The following is a 16,769-nucleotide window of genomic DNA, read 5'->3' as shown; positions in this document are numbered from 1 at the left end:
CATAAGTTTTCAATTTATTTGGGTAAATACTAAGGAGCTTGATTGCTGGATTGCATGGTAAGAGTATGCTTAGTTTCTTAAGAAGCTACCAAACTGTCTTCCAAAGTGGCTGTACTATTTTGTATTTCTACTGGCAATGAATGAGACTTCTTCTGGTTCTGCATCCTTGCCAGCACTTGGTGTTGACATTGTTTTGGATTTTGGCTATTCTAATAGGTGTGTAGTGGTATCTCATTATTTTAATTTGCAATTTCCTAATGACAAATGATATTGAATATCCTTTCATGTGCTTATTTGCTATCTGTATATCTTTGGTGAAGTGTCTGTTCAGGTGTTTTGCCCTTTTAAAAATCGAGTTGCCTGTTTTCTTATTGTTGAGTTTTAGGAGTTCTTTGTATATTTGGGATAACAGTACTTTATCAGTTGTATCTTTCTCAAATATTTTCTTCCACAAACCTTTTTTATAGCAAAGCTGCAGCCTAAATTCCTGCCTGCTTTCTGTTGCAGGATACAGATCTTTGAAAGAATGCTATACTCAGAGATACACAGCAGCGCCAAGAAGTAAATAGTACTTTGCACTGCTAAAACAAGCATCTAGAACAGCAGCAGGTGTTCGCTGTTTATCCTAGAGCTGAATCAACTCCTAACAATTGAATATTTTGAGCACTATCTTTGAGTGCTGAACTCAAAGTACAGACACTAAGAGAGTGATATTATTTTCAGAGGCCTCTGACCCAGAGAAAAGATCCACAACTTTTTGCCAGAGATTAAGTTACTTACTAATGTAAGTTTACTAATGGCCACCATTCCCTAAGAGTTCATGCAACAGCATCACATGTGGATGGAAACAGGACTTGTTAAAATGATACCCTGCCAGAGGGATGGCCTACCCAGTTTTTCCCACTGTATACTTTGCTCACAGTGCAATCTTCAGGAAAGCACATTCAGTCCAGATACTTCTACATGAGTACATCAGAGGCAGGGGTTCTTTAACTTGTGAATTCATAAAGACTACAAAGGGATTCATCGAGAATGTCTGAGCTCATATTCTAGAACGAGAATTCCATACATTTTATCAGTTCCATTACCAGACTCAACTTTTCACCTGGCCCAGTCATCATATCAAAGCCAAGATCCAGACAGTGCCAATTCCAGACAGTCACTCCACTTGCTGGAGACCTGCTTGTGTTGGTTTCTTTCTCCCTCATTTCTAGATTCCGGCTTCTAAAACCTGGTCTGGTGTCCTTCAGGCCAAACTCTCCTGGGCTCTGACCAGATTGGTACAAATTCTTGTTCTACTACTTCTTAGCTCTGTGAGCTGTGTGGGTTTCTTAATATCTCTCAGCCTCCATTTCTATATTTTTAAATGGGGCTCATCATCAAAAGGCCTTTAGAGGGACTGAGCCTCACTTACCCACAGAGGGAACCTGTTCTTTGTGTCAGCTTCCTTCCCTTCTCAGCCTCACTTTCCTACTTCTGCATTACAGGTGCTTCCTGGAATTGTAACTGAGCAGGACCCTGTGGGGCCTTCCTGGGACAGACCCCTTCCCCACCACCATGTCCTCCACCTGCCTCTTCTTTGTAGAAGAACTTTAGCCTCCTAGGCCTTCCCTGAGTTCCAAATAATAAATTTAATCAGAGAAGTGAGAAAATGCAGAAGCAAAGAAAAAGTCAAGCAAGACAAAATAATAGTTTCGCCATCAAACAAACCAAGAACCTTTAGTTCCTCCTCCAGGGTTATAGATAATATTCTGAGCCCTGTCCTTTGAGCTGTTTTGCAGATACTGAAACCCCTGCACCCCTCAGATAGAAGAAGTACCCACAAGCACACAGACCCCAAACCAATTGGAACCAGAAAGTTGATGATGCTGACTCCTGGTTACCTCACCACCAACCAATCAGAAGAATGTCCATGAACTGATCATGCACCCTGCAGCCCTCTCCTCAGCATGTATCTCCTTCTTCTTTTCCCTTATATAATTTCTGAACAAAATCTGGGGAGTCAGGAGTTGGTTCTTTGGGACATGAGCCCACTTTTTCCCTGGGATTGCAGACTTTCTCAATGAAGCAATCTTTCCTTTTACCCAACACTTGTCTCTTAGTATTGGATTCTTGGGCGATGAGCAGCCGAACCTGAGTTTGGTAAAGGAATCACCTCACAAACTATATGCAATTTTCATCTTGGGTCCTGCTCTGGGGTAAAGCAAATTAAGACTACACCCCTATATCTGTATGACATTTCTTGTTTGAGCACTAATCTCACAAAATATTAGCAGATGCTACTAGCTAGATTAGTTACTGACTCCAAAATGTGTCTGTGTGCGTTAGTTTCCATTTTATTTCACATATATAGGCATATCCATAGACAGTAGGGTTCTTATGGAAACTTCCATTAAGAAACTGATGAAAACATATAAATGGATTAGCTATTTCAAATCTACTGAATTTTTTTAAATTAATAAGGATTTTTTAAAAAATTGAAGTGTAACATACACACAGAAAGCTGTATATTATAAGCTTGTGAAAATTAATAAAGGAAAACCTCACTAAAATGGCATCGGGAGGCCAGAAGGGGGCGCTCTCGTGCAGTACCACTCAAAGTCAATTCCAGTAAAAATTGTAATTACAGACCCCAATAGAAGAATCATCAACAGGAAAGAATCACGAATTATAGGCTCCAACAGGAAAAGGTGTAGGTTGAGTATCCTACAGGAAATCAACTACCCTAGCAACTCAGCCAATGAGAATCTGTCGTTACCCTGCATTCTCACTTTTCTCCAGTAGGCTTTCATTCAAAACAACCGGTCCCAACTTCCTCTTTTTTTCTATAAAATAACGTCCCCCTCCTTTGTTTGTGGGACTTGCCTGTGGTTTTTACTGTGGCTTGTTTGTCCTGAATTGCAACTCCGTGTTATTACTAATTAAACCTTTTTTTCTGAAGGTAGAATAATTTTTATTTTTAGAATCAACAATTTCAATGACTGTGATGTTATGATACAAAATAAGAAATACATATTTGGTCTTTGTCTCTGTTCTTGGCACAGAGCTTCTAAAACTCTTTTTTAACTTCCTAAGTGATAAGAGTAACAGGAACATCTTTTGTTATAATTGTTTTTTGTCTCTTTGTTTTCACCTGTCCTAAAACATGCGAAAGGCGCATCTTTAATTATAACATTGGTTTTAGCCACAGTTACTCTAGTAGCTCTGTAGAGATAAAAGTGAAAGTGAAACTCTTTGTTATTCATAACAAGCCTCTCAACCACACTTGAGTTTGTGTTAATGAGGCAATTTTTAGAAAGCCCCTAAGGATGTGGGGCTGGTTGCCAGGAGAACCAACCTAGTGACTAGAGGGTTGGAATTTTCAGCTCCACCCACTCAGCCTCTCAGGAAAGAAGAGTGGCTACAGGTAAAGTTAGTTACTAACAGCCAATGACTTAATCAACCATACTTACTGCAATGAGGCCCCCATAAAAATCCTCACCAAAGGGGTTTGAAGAGCTTCCAGTTTAGTGAGCAAGGACACATCATATGCCAGTAGGGTAGTGTACCACAGACTCCACAGGGACAAAATTCCTATGCTGGAGACCCTTCTGGACCTCCTCCTATGTATCTCTTCATCTGGCTATTCATTTTGTATTCTTTAGTATATCTTTTGTAATAAATTGTAAACTGTTTCCCTGGGTTCTGTGAGCCATTCTGGCAAATTATCAAACTTGAAGAGGGCACAGGAACCACTGATTTATAGCCAGTCATTCAGAAGTATAGGTGATAATTTGGGACTTTTGATTGGCATCTGAAGTGGGGGCCATCTTGTGTGACTGAGCCCTTAACCTGTGGGTCTGTGCTAACTCTGGGGCAGTTAGTTTAAGAATTGAGTTAAATTATAGGACACCCAGCTGGTGTCCACCAAGAACTGGAGAATTGTTTGATCTGGAAAACCCCACACATCTGGTGTCAGACGTATTGAGTATAGAGAGGAAATGGTGATTTTCCTTTCAATGATTTATCACAAAGTGAACACACTCATGTAACTTCAACCCAAATTTAAAAAATAGAATATTGCCAACATGTCAGATTTGGCATGGCCCTTGTGGCCCCTCCCAATTATTGCTCTCCCTCACTTCCTAAAAGATAATCACCATCTCTCATTGTACATGAATTTTGCCTGTTTTTGAACTTTTAGTAAGTGGAATCATACAGTATGTATTTATAACAGCTCTACTGAGATATAATTCATATATCATGTAAGTGACTCTTTAAGTGAGTATGATTCAAGAGTTTTTAGCATATTCACAGAGTTCTACAACCACCACAATCAATTTTGAACATTTACATCACCACAAAAAGAAGCCCTATACCAATCAGCAGTCACTCCCCATTCCTTCCTAACCCCTCCTCCCCCGCCTCCAGCACTAGCAGCCACTCTTACACCTTCTCTATAGATTTGCCTATTCTGGGCATTTCATATAAATGGTCTCATACAATCTGTAGTCTTTTGTGGCTAGCTTATTTTAATTAACATAATGTTTCAAAGGTTCATCCATATTATAGCATGCATCTGTATTTCATTCCTTTTTTTTGCTGAATAAGTACTCCATCATATAGTGCTATGGACTGAATTGTTACTCCCCCACCTCCTCTACCCCTGTCCCAAATTTATATGTTGAAGCCTTAACCCTCAATGTGATTATGTTTGGAAAGAGGGACCTTGAAAAGGTCATAAGGGTGGAGCCCTAATCTAATGACTACTGTCCTTATAGGAAGAAGAGTCACCAGGGAGGTACATGCATGAGAGAAAAGGCCATTGAGGACATAGTGAGAAGGCAGCCATCTGCAAGCCAAGGAGAGAGGTCTTAGGAGAAACCATACCTACCAATACCTTGTTATTGGACTTCCAGCTTCCAGAAATGTGACAAATAATTTTCTGCTTTTTAAGCCATTCAGTCTATGGTATTCTGTTATGGCAGCCCCAGGAGACTAATGTGTGAACCAAACCGAAATTCTAGAGCTGAAAAATGCAACATCTGAAATTAAAAATTTACTGGATGAATTAGACACGAGATGAAAAAAATGAATCTGAAGACAAGACAACAGAAACTCTTTAAACTGAAGCACAGAGAAGTAAGGCTGAAAAATAATTAACAGAGCCTCAGTAATCTGTGTGACAATATCAAGAGTTCTGACATATGTGTGCTGGAGTTCCAGCAAGAGGGAAATTAAAAAAAAATGATAACAGAAATGTTTCCAAATGTGAAGACACATATAATTCCAAGAAGTTCAAAGAAGCCCAAGCAGAATATACATAAGGCAAAGCACACCAATGTGACTACAGTTGATTACACTGTATTGTAAAATTGAAATTTGCTAAGAGAATAGAACTTAAATGTTCTTATGAAGAAGAAAGAAGGAAGGAAGGAAGGAAGGAAGAAAAAGAAAGAAAGAAAGAGAGAAAGAGAAAGAAAGAAAGGGAGGGAGGGAGGGAGGGAGGGAGGAAGGGAGGAAGAGAAAGAAAGAGAGATAACTAGAGGGGGGATTCCTTACACAATGTATACCGGTATTAAATCATCATGTTGTACACCTTAAATATCTTACAATTTTATTGGCCAATGATGCTGGGGGAAAAAAAACCCATGTCAAAGCACAACAAAATCAAATTGTTGAAAAACAATGAGGAAGAGAACATCTTAAAAGCACCAAAGAATAAATTTTGCATTAAATACAGAGAAACAAGATAAACATTACTGCTGACTTCTCATTAGAAACAATACAAGTCAGGAGAATCTGAACTGTCATCTTGAAACTGATGAAACAAAACAAAACAAGGCGTAAGAAAACTACCAACCCATAATTCTCTGTCCAGCAATAATATCTTTCAAAACTGAAAGTGAAATAAAAAGATACTTGCAAACAAAAAAGTTCAGACTGGAGTAGGGGAGACCATTAATCCAATATGACTAGTACTGTCTTAGTCCCTACAGGCTGCTATAACAAAACACCACAGACTGGGGAGCTCACAAACAAGAGACATTTATTTCTCCTAGTTCTGGAGGCTGGGAAGTCCAAGATCAAGGCACTATTTTGGTTGCCTTCTGGTGAGGACCCATTTCCTGTTTCCTAGCTGGCATCTTCTTGCTGTGTCTTCACATGGTGGAAGGGGCTAGGGATCTCCCTGGAGCCTCTTTTATAAAGCTCACTAATATAAAGTTTACAAACCCCGTCCATACAGCCTCCACCTTCATGACCTAAGCACGTTCCAAAGCCCCCACCTCCTAATAACTTTGAGGTTAGATTTCAACATAAGAATTTGGGGGCACACATTCAGATCAGCAAGTGTCTTTATAAGAAGAGGAGAAGAGACACAGACACACAAAAGCAGGCAGCCATGTGAGGATGAAGGCAGATTATAGTCCTACAGCTAAACGTCAAGGATGGCTGGAAAACCACCAGAAGTTAGGAAGAGGCAAGGAAGATCCTCCCCTACAAGTTTCTTTGCTTGACCTCATGGAGTCGGTACTCTTGCACAGCTTTGTATGTGGCCAAAGACATAAGGGAACATCTATGTAGAGTTCTGGATCTTCTCTGCATAGCTCCCATCTGTCTTGTATTCTGCTCCATGAATTTCAGCTGCCTCAGTCTCGACACTCTCTGCCTCTTTTCTTCTCAGCTCAGCAAGTCTGTGAAGCTTTACTTGGGGTCCCTCTTCCTATGCTGATACTTGGTAAATGCCACCAGGCAGAAAGCTAGGGAAATTGTACGGTTCACTTCACTTTTCTCTTTCTCTCAGTAATCACTGTCCTGGGCTGCCTGTGGTCCAATGACTGAAAACAAGGATTTCATATATATTGTACAGCTATTGAATTACTTAGATAACTGACAGGATAAATGACAGGAGGTTCAGTCTGGTACCAGTTATGCTGTCATGTCTAGATATGTGTATTATTTTTTGACTGATTCCTTTTGCTTAGCATGATGCTTTTCAGATTCATACTTGTTGAGTGAAGTAGTTTTATTTCTGTATGGTATTCCATTGAACAAATATATCACAATTTACTTATACTTTCTGTTGTTGTTGGACATTTGAGTAGTTTCTGGTTGGGGGCTATTATAGATATTGCTGCTATGAACATTCTTGTACATGTCTTTTGGTATGTGAATTCCTGTTGGGTATATACCTAGAAATGGAATTGCTGGGTCATGGGCTGTATTTATAGTCAAGTTTACACATACTGCCAATTAGTTTTGCAAAATGGTTGTTCCAATTTTCATTCCCATGCATGGTGTATGAGAGTCTCCATTGCTCGATGCTTCATCAACACCCAGTATTGTCAATATTTAAAACCTTAGCCATTCTGGTGGGTGCGTTTTAGTTTGTACTTTTTAGTTTCCAATGAAATTGATCACTTTTTCAGATGATTATTGCCTTTCTGGATATTAATTGGCGTATTCATATCTTGATCAGTTAATTGAGTTATTTACTCATTCTGGATTTGAGTTCTTTGTCAGTTACACACATTGCACATATCTTATTCCACTCTGTGATTTGCCTTTTTCCCCTCTTAATGATGTTTTGATGAACAGAAGTTCTTAGTTTTAATGTAGTCCAATTTATCAGTTTTCATTTTGATATCCTATATATGAAATATTTCCTACTCACAAGGTAATGAAAATATTCTTTTTCTTTTTAGAAGCTTTGTTGCATTACCTATCATATTTAGATCTGCAACACATTAGAAATAGATTTTGGATGAGTGTGAAGAGATCAAGATTCATTTCTTCTTCATATGGATATACAATTGACCCAATCCCATTTATTACAAAGACTGCCCTTTTCTCACTGCTCTGCAGTGCACCTTTGTCACTGATCGAGTTTCCATATTTGTAAACAACTATTTCTGTCCTCTATTCTGTCCCATTTATCTATTTATCTATTCTTGTGCCCATATCACACTTTTAGTTAATTGTAGCTTTATATAATAAGCCTTAATACCATATAGTGAATTTTCTACCTCTGTTCTTTAAGATTAACTGGGCTATTCTGGACCATTTGCATTTTCATATAAAATTTAAAACAAGCTTACTAATTTTTATAATAGTACTAGACGGAATGTTGATAAGGATTACATTGACATCTTTATAATATTTCATCTTTTAATTCATGAATATGAGGGAGAACAAAACCTCTAAGATTTTCTTTAATTTTTCTCATTATGTCTTGCAGTTTTCTCTGTAGAGTTTTTGCATGTCTTTCATTAGATTTATCACTAAGGATTTGATGTTCCTTGATGCTGTTGTAAACAGCATTTAAAAATTTTCCCAGGGGGAAAATAGCTCAGTGTTACGGTGCACGCTTAGCATGCATGTGGTCCTGGGTTCATTCCCTGGTAACTCCATTAAAAATAAATAAATAAATAAACCTTATTCTCCCCCTCAAAAAAAAAAAACCCTACAAAAAAAGAAATAATTTTACAAATTTTCCCTATTGTTGCTGTTACATAGGAATACCAGCAATTTTTGTATTTTTATCTTTTTATTCAGCAACCTAAATTTACTTTTAATTTTAGTAATTCACCTGTGGTTTCTTTTGGTTTTCTGCATGCACAATCGTGTTGTCTGTGAATGACAGTTTTACTTCTTACTTTCTAATTCTTATGCCTTTTATTTCTTTTTCTTGCCTTATTGTACTATCTAGGACCTCCCGTAGGATGTCTAATAGGAATAAGGATGGAGATATCCTTCTCTTCTCTTATTCCAATATCATGGGAAAAGGTGTCAATGTGGTAAAATGTTTCTAAATAATTGACGTCTCAAAGAAGAAATTACAATGAAAATTTAAGATGTTGTATTGGAACAACAAAGTGTGGCACATAAAAACAGAAGTATGCAGCCAACTCCATACTTAGAAGAAAAATCAGTGTGAGCTCCAAATGTCCATCTCAAGGTGTTAGAAAAAGAGCATATTAAACCTAAAGATAGTAGAATGAAGGAAACAATAAAGATTGGAGCAGGAATTAATGAAATAGAAAACAAATAACAAAATTATCAAAGACAAATTCTGGTTCTTTGAAAAAGCTATTAATACTGAAAAACTTCTGACAAGACTAATAAAAGAGAGAAGCCAGATAAGCAAATAACAGGATTGAAGAAGGAAGCCTCAATATACCTGTAAACAAATATCAAAAAGTGAAGAGGCTATCATAAACAAATTCTTGACAATAAAGAAACAAAGGATATATTGGTTTGTTTCACCATTTACTTGTTTAAAGAATCTGGGCTGATTCCAGTTTGGGGCTGTCACAAATAAAGCTACTATCATTATTTGTGTACAAGTCTTTATGTGAACACATGATTATATTTTTCTTGAATAAAAAGGCCCAGGAATGCCATTGCTGGGTATTATGATAATGGCATATACAGTTTTGTAAGAAACTCCCGAATTGTCTTCCAGGGTGGTTATAGCATTCTACATTCCCACCACCAATGGATGAGAGATCTAGTTTCTCCTCATCCTTACCCGCATTTGGTACTGTCATTATTTTTTATTTTAGCCTTTCTGACAGGTGAGCAAATGAATTAAAAATATGTCATTCAGATCATTTAGTATTTTTGAAGGGTGAATTGATCCACAACATGTTAAGCCTCTGTAATAGGTACTGAATCAGGTATTTGAGGGCATCTAGATATTTTAAAAATCTTCATTGGTGAATGTGATTTGCAGCCAAGATTCTGAAGACACACTGGTCTCAGAAGACATAGCTTTGAAGGAAAAGTTATCCTTTAAAGAAACAGCCATATCCAATGATGGGGACGTCATAGACAATGAAAATATGTGGTATTTTCATATTAGAGCTGAATGACATTTCAGTAATATTAACAAGGATTCTATGATCCTGGAAATTAACATACTTTGGGAAAAAATTTAAGTGTTTGAAGAGTCAAACTAGATTAATTTTAAAGAGGTCTATTTAGACAAAAAAATTTTTTTTAGTTTGAATATCTAAATAACAATGATTACTTAGTCATGAAGAATTCCTTATTAACAAGAAAGAAAGAAAGAAAGAAAGAAAGAAAGAAAGAAAGAAAGAAAGAAAGAAAGAAAGAAAGAAAGAAAGAAAGAAAGAAAGAAAGGATGAGAGAAGGAAAGGATGAAAGAAAGAAAAGGAAAGGATGAAAAGAAATAAGTTGGTTGATAAGGAGATGTAAAATTATGCAACTCAGTTGGGAAAAAATATTAAAAGTTCAGGTAGTAACTAATCAAATTAATTGACCAATTTGAGGCTATCAAAATCTCTGATGACCCAGTAAAGCTGTGGATTGTGTTTCTAGGGGGAGCTGAATCTCTACAGAGCAATGCAGGAAGAGAAAATACTGAAAATTCTAAGAACCAAAAAGTAATGCCTCATGAAAAGCAGTAACATCAATTAGAAAATTACAGTATGTTATTAAAAACTGAGCAAGTCTCAGAGTAAGAGGTTTAAAGGAAACGAAGAGAAAGAGAAGTGTCCAAACCATCCCTGCTTCTCCAGTGGGATTCTGTCTCCAGCAACGAAAGAGTACTGACTAATAACAGGAGCTACGTGACATTTTGGAGAACTGATGGTAATGACACTAGAAATGCTAGTCAGGGCCAGTCAGGGCAGATAAGGTCTAAGTAGTCAAACTTGTTCACCCTCTTGCCCTCCCTACCTAGATTTATGGTGTCAGGATCCACCCACTCACTGAAAACGGAAACCTGGGCTTCATTCTTGACTCCAATACCTCCTAATGCAATATGACTAGTTTTCCTATCTGGCTACCTTAGAATTTATACCAAAAAATCCTCTGTGTTCCTTCAGAACACCCCCTTCAGAACAAACTATGGGTTCTAACTGCTATTTCCCCACATTCCCCAGAAACATCACTGACTAGTCCTAGTCTCTCCCATTCCCCTATCCCTAACCCCTGGTAACCACCATTTTACTCTCTGCTTTCATGATTTTTCTTTTTTTTAGATTCCTACATATAATATACATCATACAATATTTGTTTTAATCTGATTTATCTCACTTAGCATAATGTCCCCAAGGTCCATCCACGTTGCTACAAAAGGCAGAATTTTTCTCAAGGCTGAATGGTATTCCATTGTATATATACACCACATCTTCTTTATCCATTCACCCTTTGATGAACACTTAGGTTGTTTCATATCTTGCCTATTGTGAATAATGCTGTAGTAAACATGGGAGTGCATATGTCTTTTCAATATCTTGTTTTCATTTCCTTTGGGTATATACCCAGTACTGAGATTACTGGATCGTGTGTTAGTTTTATTTTTAATTTTTTGAGAAACCTCCATACTGTTCTCCATAGTGACTGAACCAGTTTACAATCCCAACAGTGCACAAGGGGTCCCTTTTCTCCACACCCTCACCAACACTTGTTATCTCTTGCATTCTTGATGGTAGTCATTCTTACAGGTGTGAGGTATCTCTTGAGGTTTTCATTTGCATTTCACTGATTAGTGATGCTGAGTAACTTTCTGTGTGCCTGTCAGCTATTTGGATGTCTTCTTTGGAAAATGTCTACTTGATTATGCTACACATTTTTAAATTAAATTTTTTTGGTTATTAAGTTGTAGAAGTTCCTTATAAATTTTGGATATTAACTCTGTATCCAATGCATGACTTGAAAAAAAATCTCATTCTGCAATTACCTTTATTTTGTTATTTCTTTTGTTGTGCAGAAGCTTTTAAGTTGGATGTAGTGCCACTTGTTTTTTTGTTGTTGTTGTTTGTGCTTTTGGTCCAAAAAAATCATTGTCAAGACCAATACTGAGGAGCTTCTTCCTGCCCGTTGAAGTAAGTTTTAGTTTTAGTCTTATGAAACTGAATGGTTTCAGTCAGTTACACTTGAGTCTTCCGAGTTAGTTTTTGTGAGTGGTTTTAAGATACAGGTCCAGTTTCATTTTTCTGCATCTGGTTATCCAGTTTTTCCAACATCATTTGTCAGAAAGACTATCTTTTCCTCACTGGATGTTCCTGGCTCCCTTATCAAATATTAATTGATCATATATATGGGAGTTTAACTCTGGGCTATTTTGCTGCATTGGTCTATGTGTTTATTTTTTAAATACCAGTGCCATACTGGTTTAATTACTATAGCTTTATAATATAATCTCAAATTAGGATGTGCGATGGCTTTGTTCTTCTTTCTCAGGATTGCTTTAGCTATTTGGGATCTTTGGTGGTTCCATACAAATTTTAGGATTATCTTTTTCTATTTGAAAAGTGCTACTGGAATTTTGACAGGGATTACATTGAATCTACAGATGGCTTTGGGTAGCATGGGCACTTTTAACAATATTAACTTTTCCAATCCATGAACTAGGGATGTCCTTCCATTTGTTTGTGCTTTCTTTCATAAAGTGTTTTTCTTTCAGTAAAGATTTGTAGTTTTCATCTTACAGAGCTCTCACTTTCTTGGTTTATTTATTCCTAGGCATTTTATTGTTTTGATCCTATTGTGAATGGGATAGTTTAATTTCTTTTTCAGATGTTTTATTGTTAGTGTATAGAAAAGCACTGATTTCTATGTATTGATTTTATAGCCTGCAACTTTATTGATTCATTGATAGATCCAACAATTTTCAATTGAGTCTTTTATATCAATAATTTTTAATAAAATGTTAACATTTGCATTTATCTAGCCACAGATTCGCTTGTAATATGATTAACAATCTTGTTCATAACAGAAACATGCACTCAATTTTCAGGTCACTACCTATTTGTGACCTGTTGTGTCAACAACTGTAAGTCAGTTAAGACTTGTTTTTACTTAATCACTGCATGCTCTGGATTCTTCTTCATTCATTGCCTAGAATGATGCAGGAAAATCATGCCCAAGTGAACTTTGGGTCACTCTCCTCAAGCATTTTTTATGGCTATAGAGAAGAGGACCTGATGGAGGCTCTACTAAATCTCAGCCCAGCCCTTTCCTCCATCAGGGTATGGCAGAGGCTCTCCAGGCATATGGAAGGTGTTTGGAATTTCCTCTGGCTGGAGGACAGCCCACCCAGGTGGTGGTGGTGATAGCAGGTTATTTTGTTCTCTCCAGTTGGGACTCATGTCCTCACTCTCCCACAATGTCCCTCTGCCTGACAATCTGGTCTCTAATATAAGCCTCAGCCCTGTGGAAGGGGCTTCTTCTCTGCTGGGGACATGCCATGGGAAAGGAGTTGGCTACCAAGGAGACCCACCTCTGCTGAGACCCCAGACTGAGCCACAAGATCCTTCTTGTTCCCCATCTCTCACCTCTATAAGGCCTGGCCACCGCTGAGGGACCATCTTCTGTAGTTCTGGCTGCCACCCTCTCTCACCACCAGACTTAACTGCAGTAAGGATAATAGTCATAATTGGCTGGCCAAGAGCAAAAATGTGAATTATTGCTAAGTTTCTTAGATACAATATGAGTATTATGGTTACACTGAAAATTGTTCTTTTTAGGAGATGTACACTGATGTATTTTGAGGTCAAGTATCATGGTATCTCACTTTAAAATAGTTCAGAAAACCACACAAACACAGAGAACATATGCAGTGTATTACTCTGTTTTTCATTAATTCTCTACTTATAAATCAGAAAACTGAGGTCAAGGGAGAGCTGTTCATAGGTTAAGGATTATACACAATTCTGCAAGAGGGTGACTGATTAATTCTGAAGGCATTTCTGCTCTTGGCAGGGAGAAGCAACTGGGTGGCACTGCATCAGCCTCAGGATTGTCAACCCTGAATCACAAACTGTGATTTGGAAAGAGAACATCAAATATGAAATGAGCATGGCTGGATATCTGTAAATTGAGTACTGGTTGGGAGAGCTGTGTGCAGCCCTGATAGCTAGTGTTAAAAATAATCTGAAACATAAGCAAAGGGTTCAGTCTGGTTGCCAGGCAACCCTGCCACCAGTTCCCTTCAGGTTGACCTTTATTTTTTCTATCTACATCTCTTAACATTTCTACCTTCTAGACCTTCCTTGATTCACTTAATATTTAATTATCATTGTTTGGGTGAGTTGGGGGGTCCAGGACAGGCCATACCACAAGCTCTGAAACATAATAGGCCAATCTTTGCCCTCAAGTATCTTACACTTTAGTAAAGTATAAAGGCCAAATATACAATTACCATGATTATGTTCCTTTAACATAATCCTTTACTATTTTAACTTTTATCTGCAAAGATCCTTTTACCGAGTAAGGTAACCTTTACAGGTTCCAGCAATTACAGCCTGATAGATTTGGGGCACATTTTCAGCCTTCTATAGATGAGGGGCATTGGAAGCCCAGTTCTAAGGGGAGACCACTGAAGTTCTTATTCAGTTATCCAAAGGGCTGGCTGACTACAGCTAAGCAATATTCAAAACAGTATCCTAACTCTCTGTAAGCCCAGGCTGAGGCACTTTCCTTTGGTTATTTTACCATTGTGTTTCCTCAAACTCTAATTAACTAATCTGGGCTTATCTTGGTGAGAATCAAACTGCAGCAAATGGCTAACCTAAGAAGGTTCATTTTACATATACTTTTCACACTAAATTTACCAAAGTATCAATTGTTGGTTGTAGATCTTTCTGGACTGTTGGTTTACCCACATTCCCCTTCCCTGAGAACTACCTCCCCACTTATGGGGACCACTGTGGCAATTTTGATACTAAATGAGAACCACCCCACCACCACCACCACCAATGCTGGACCACAGCTGAATGGATCAGAGGTAGGCACCTAAGTTGGACCAATCAGATTGTATTCAGGGCCTTGGAACTCAGACACTATTCACTTGGGTGAGCAGGTTGCTGATGTAGCCCTGGGAAGCCAACTTTTACCAGGTGAAAGCTATTACATAGAGAGCAGCAGAGACAAATGACCACAGAAACTCAGAGAAACGGAAAGTACAACAGCTTTGGCTCTTGATGGCTTCCCTGGTTAGAGACTCAAGAGAAGACAAGCTTCTGTTTTGAGTTGAGAGAGAATTCTGCTCCTCCACTCCCCATGTTCTAATAGTAAATTTCCCTTTTTGCTTAGGCAGTCTGACTGGGTATCTGTTATCAGCAACCAACAGAAATTTAAAACTAATGTTTCAATCCTGGTTTAAATACTTCTTACTTTGTTTCCACAAAAGTATTTAGGCTCAATAGCTAAAATAATGCTGTAATCGGGTAGTTTTTCAAAAGATCTCTCTAAAACCTCCAGAGACTACCCACGATTATTATTCCTTCCTGACATTTTAATAAATATGAGAATCACTGGATAAATACAATATTGTGAAGATGTTTTCATTTCATAAAACAGTGGCATGAAAGGGACCTTAGGGGATGTTTAATTCAATCCCTTCACTTTCAAGTAAGGAAACCAAAGTCCCAAATGGCCAAGAGCTTTGCCCAGTGCTGGAATTAGAAACTTGATACTCAGGCCAAAATCCTTCATCAATGAATTTTTTAGGGCCACGATGATATTCCCCTTGCCTTAAACTCCAAGTGAGATCACTAAACAGTATTTACTGACTACCTGCTTAATTGGTCAGAACTCTTAGTTACAACTTGAAAGGAAAAAAAAAAAAGTTTCCAGGAATACACTTGTTTCAGGCATGGCTGGTTCCAGGCTCAACATTACTGTGAGGATCTCTCTCCACCCTTAGGAAACATTTTCCCAAGGTGAGGAACCTATAGACACAACCTGTCAGCTTAGCTACCTTAGCAATACATGCCTGATTATCCTCGGGATTCTCAGTAATATGAGCCAATAAATTCCTTTTTATTCCCTTAAGTCGATCTGAATTTGGTTTCTGTTATTTGCAACAAGCATTCTGACTAAAACTGAGTTTATCAAGCAGTTCTCCACAAACAAGGTAATGTAACCAATCAGACTCTCTTTGTAAAACTTTGAATATAAGAGCAGACAGTTTAGGCAGAAGCTTAAAGAACATGCAGAGAAGACAGCAATCTAGGCCATGATGAAAACTTACTCCTGACACACTGTTTTGGCTTCTATTCTCTACTTCTTCTATCTACCTTACATCTTCTGCTTAGTCAGAGTTTCTGCTTATTCATAATTTTAGCTTATTCTTGGTCCTATCAGCATCATGGACTGGATTGCTACATAATATTCTAAACTGATTTGACCTGGGACACTTCTGAGAAACAGCAAAAGGTGACTGTCAGCAAAGCTTTCTGGGCTTTACACAGAGCAAGCAAGAACAGGTTTCCTCTTCCAACTTGATAAAGCTCCTCATGACACCCAGGATCTGAAATTACTAATGTTATAATTAATGTGGTGGCCATATTTGGATCATGATATGGGCTTCCCTAAGGCAGGAGGCTTGACAAGATAATGAAGATCCTTTGCAGGTAAGTAATCATGCCTGCAATTTTCTTGGATCCCCAAGTTACTTAACATCTCTGAGTCTTGATTCCTGTGGCAATAAAATGGAGGAAACCACTCACTTCACTGATTTGGAAAAAGAAATGAAACACATGAAAAATTGCTGGTACATGATTAGTATTCAGTGAATATTAGTTCTCTTCCCCCAAATTTTAATATGTCGTTTACTGTATGAAGTGTTACCGAAGTATCTTCAATTGCTCAAATGTTTTAAAATGTATACAATGGAAAGTATTATTCCACATATGACAAATAGTTTAAATGAAGAACCAGGATTTTTTTTAACCTAAAAGAGTTTTGCTGCAGTCTTTCAAATGTTTTATTGGATCTAAAATTCTTTCAAGTGATACAGAGATATACAGCTAGTT

General features: G+C 37.8%; 1 protein-coding gene across 2 annotated transcripts in view; it reads right to left on the bottom strand.

Moving 5' to 3' along the window:
- Nucleotides 1–16,769, bottom strand: part of WDR53 (WD repeat domain 53) — a 38,659-nt gene that overhangs the window by 11,238 nt on the left and 10,652 nt on the right. The window lies entirely within an intron of this gene.

This window comes from Vicugna pacos, chromosome 1 (genome assembly GCF_048564905.1).
Source record: "Vicugna pacos chromosome 1, VicPac4, whole genome shotgun sequence".
Lineage (NCBI taxonomy): Eukaryota > Metazoa > Chordata > Mammalia > Artiodactyla > Camelidae > Vicugna > Vicugna pacos.
The sequence above is the reverse complement of the archived record's forward strand: the minus strand, read 5'-3'. Positions and strand labels throughout refer to the sequence as shown.